Genomic DNA, 4,166 nt, shown 5'->3' with positions numbered 1-4,166 from the left:
ATATGTCTTGGTCGGTCTTTAAGTCGGTTGCCTTGTTAGGCTGATGTAGTTTGCTGAATATGTCTCGATCGGTCTTTAAGCCGGCTGCCCTGTTAGGCTGATGTAGTTTACTGAATATGTCTTCGTCGGTCTTTAAGCCCGGCTATCTGGTTAGGATGATGTTATTGGTTGAATATAATCCGACCGGTCCTTAGACGGTCACTTTGGTAAGATGATATTGTAGGCTGAATATAATCTGATCGATCCTTAAGCTGGTCTCTTTTATTGAGCTGTTCAGTTACATTCTTTATATTCCACTGCTATGCATCATATTAAGCTGCTCAACCACGTTCTGTGCAGCGCTAAGATACTCAATGGAGAATGGTAGAGTGCATCATGATCCCGGGAAATTCCTTTGATAATATATGTTGTGCTGGAATTCCGTTTAGGCGATAATAATATAAGTGTAAGTGTCATATGCCCAGTCGTCCCTTTACTTGACCGAGCGTATGATAAGTTTACCTAGAGAAGGCCTGCTTCGTTCTAAGAGACTTGATCAACATACTAGGTTGGGCTGGATTTGTCCTGCCCGAGTGGTAATATGAGGATGCCCGGTCGTCCTTTCCCGCCCGAGCTTATAATGGGCCACTGAGAGATGTAGTTATGTTCTGAGAAGTTCAGTTAGTATATTGAGCTGAACTACGTCATGTCATTGCCTGGCTAAGTTTTTATATGGCCATGGTATGATACTCGTCCGATTATGAGACTTGACAGATATACATGCATACTGTCACTTTTAATAGGTATGTTGTGGAGTGTGTCAGTCATTCGACTGATATGTAAAGTCGGCTGGCCTTAAATTTGACCACCTTAAGATCTTACCACTCTTGAAACACTAGACTCCCTGGTTCGCTCGGCTTAAGGGCTGATCATCTTTCCCCGACTGGATTATAATTTGGTCTGGTGGAATCTAAGAAACTTAGCACTGGACGATTTAATCAAAGGCGGATGAGGGGATTTTACTCGCAGAGTATGACTGCCACCTCATGTTACTTTGACCACCCCATCACCTGGACTTTGACCGCCACGTTACCTTCTGGGCCCACTAATCATAATCAGTATCACTAGCCTCCCCTTCAAATCTAGTCAAAGGAGGTGTAGCCGACTGATTGGACTCAAGTCCTATTTTTGCCTGCTCAACCTTCTCACCAGTCCATTTAGTAATCCGCTCTTCCCTTTAAGTCTTTAAGAGCTTAGCAATTTTTTCAAAAATTGCTTGTCCGCAACCATCTCTTTTAGGTGAGGTTACCTGTTGGGAATCAGATACTGACTAGAAGGGGTTGAATAGACGATGCCCCCAACTCGACACTTTCCTACGTATTCGTTAGTGTACAGCGAAATACAATACTAATATGAATATAAAAGCTAATTTAACTATAAGACAAGAAATGAAATGCAAACCGTTAACATGCTCGTTTACGTGGTTCGGAGATAACTTGCTCCTATTCCATGGCTATCCATAAGATGGACGATCCTTGTGATCCTTCGGTGGATCAAGCCTTGAAACTCTGGCTAGCGCGAACTCTTTCTCGGTGGAGTAAACCTCGTACAACCTTGATCAATACACCGCACTCCAATCACAGCTCAAGGTAGACTATTAATAGGGGTTAACCACCTCTATTTGGTCAAATCTGGCCAGTCATCCCAAGCTCCATTTTATGGAGCTTGGGAAGAAACAGCCTTCCTGTTTACCATTACCAGTTGACTAGTCGTTACATCAGTCGATTGGTGCCTGGCTAACGGCTCTTTACCAGTCAACTGGTCCTTGCACCAGTTGACTGGTCTTTGCCATTCGGGAACAGAAACTCTTTGTGCTCTGCCCCAGTCGACTGGTCTCAGTACAGTCGACTGGTAAAATCCTAAATATAGGGTTTCCCTTCCCGAGTACATTTCTCTCACACTCGGACCCTCACGACTCACTTGACTCTTCTTCGCAGCTTTAACCTCTTGCCTTTAAGCGTACTTCCTTTGGCTGTCGTCTCTCGGATGCATTCAAGCCCGCGACTTTTCCCCAATGTCATCTTTCGTGTATGCCTTGAAGTCGCTTCCCTCGGCCTTTGTTCTTGCTGCCTTGTCCCTGATCTCTTGGATGCTCCATCCTTCACTAGACCCAAAGCCATCAATTTGAGTCATATGTGTATCCTGCAAACCTGCACACTCATATACACATATTAAATATATGGGTGAACCTAACTTAAATCCTTTACCTAAACATCAACACACATGGTCGCATAGACCATTGAATTGCTCCAACAATCTCTCCCTTTTTGATGTTTAGAAATACGTTTAATTTAGGGAAAACATAATTGCAAAACAATATGCTAATAACAAATGGATTTACGTTGCTAGGGCTATGCACTTGGACTTACACCGCTGAGAAATGGACTTACACCGCTGAAAAATGGACTTACACCGCTAAGACTACACACTTAGACTTACACCGTCGAGAAATGGACTTACGTTGTCAAGGCTACATACTTGGACTTACACCGCCAAGTCAAAAATACAAACATGCATTGAAACCTATCACAAGGCTCCCCCTACACTTAAGCTCTCCATTGAGTTAGGAATTTTGACACAGGGATATTTAAGAACCTATCACAAGGCTCCCCCTACGCAAATACATTTAAGGTTTTTCCAACTAAACCTTACTTCTCCCCCTTTGCCTAACATTAAAAAACTTCCAACAATATCCCAATTGTCGAAACTTGATCATCCAAACTGACCCCTAAACTTGTGTATTTACCCCCAAGATCTCATATACCAATACGAGTTGACCCGGTCAAAATTAGTGCTAAAAAATAATTTCAGATTGGTATCAATCAACTGCCCCAAATACCAGTCGACTGCCCTCATCGATACAAACTCACAGAGGCATTATGTGGTAAATAAATACTGTTACCAGTCAACTGGTAACTGCACCAGTCGACTGGTACGTCGATTTTAGCCTAATCAGCATTTCTAACTCGATTTCTGAAATGCACCAATAATTCTACAGACATCCAAAAATCTCTTTATGGATAGACGAGATTTGAAAAAAGTTACACAAAAAACTATGTTTACCTCGATAAGAGTACTAACGCTTCGAGAGGATTGCCTGTCGAATTAGTTATGATAGTTGGCTCCTGATTGATGCCACGTGTGTGTTCATCATCATGAGTATATGCCTTTCTCTATACTAACCACTTTGTCTTTCATCATCCAACCATCCAGAATATAACCCGCATTTTCGCTATTACCATCTAACGACTCTGCTTGATAAGCGATCTTAACAACTTCCTATAAACTTTTTTCGGAAAACCGTAAGGTTTCTACTCATCCTTCCTCGGTATTTTCAAACTTTTTATTTTTCTCATCTTCTTGCTTACCATGGCTAAAGCTCATTCGTGGTACACCCAATACCCTTCCATCTTTACTATTGAGGTGCCTACCACCGTACCATCAACTACGGGTTTCCTTCTTACATAGTTATTCCTACCGGCTAAGCTTGCCCTCATCTTCCCCCGCCGTAGAGAATTGTTGTCTTCAGAGAACAGGTCATAACTGGATTTCATTCCCCCCTTCATCCTTTTTTTGTTGACGTAGCCAATATTTTGACATATCACTCTATCAACTTATTCCCCAATCTCTTTGCATCTTAAGTGGTGATGTCATTGTTTTTTACTTGTTCAATGTTCCTCTTTCTTCTCGTTTGTTCCACTATTATTTCTTCCCCCAACAAGTAGAGGATGACCTATTTCGCTTACAGGCTCACCCTAAGACAATTTTATTCAATAGGATTCTAGCCCAGGAGGAATGAAATGATAAATATTTTTTCATACACCTTCCGAGCTCTCTGTCCTGTCTCGCAACCTAGCAGTCAAACTTTCCTCCTATTCCTGACTTGGGTAACCTTCTCATAGACCCAATTCTTCGCCAGGTCCTAGATCAACTGAGAGGTTTGAAGTTTAGCTTGTCCGAGTTAACTATAGAAGGTTTATTATATGTTTTTGGGCTCACTATGGTCAACCTCAAGCTAAGCGCCACCTTTGGTAATAAAAAATCCTTGTCTTTCTTTAGTCATTTGCTATCTCCTAACCAACTATTATAAATATGTCTAATCGCTCACTTATTTTTACAGCGGAGGC

The sequence above is a fragment of the Zingiber officinale genome, chromosome 7B (genome assembly GCF_018446385.1).
Source record: "Zingiber officinale cultivar Zhangliang chromosome 7B, Zo_v1.1, whole genome shotgun sequence".
NCBI lineage: Eukaryota > Viridiplantae > Streptophyta > Magnoliopsida > Zingiberales > Zingiberaceae > Zingiber > Zingiber officinale.
This window is presented reverse-complemented; position numbering follows the sequence as displayed.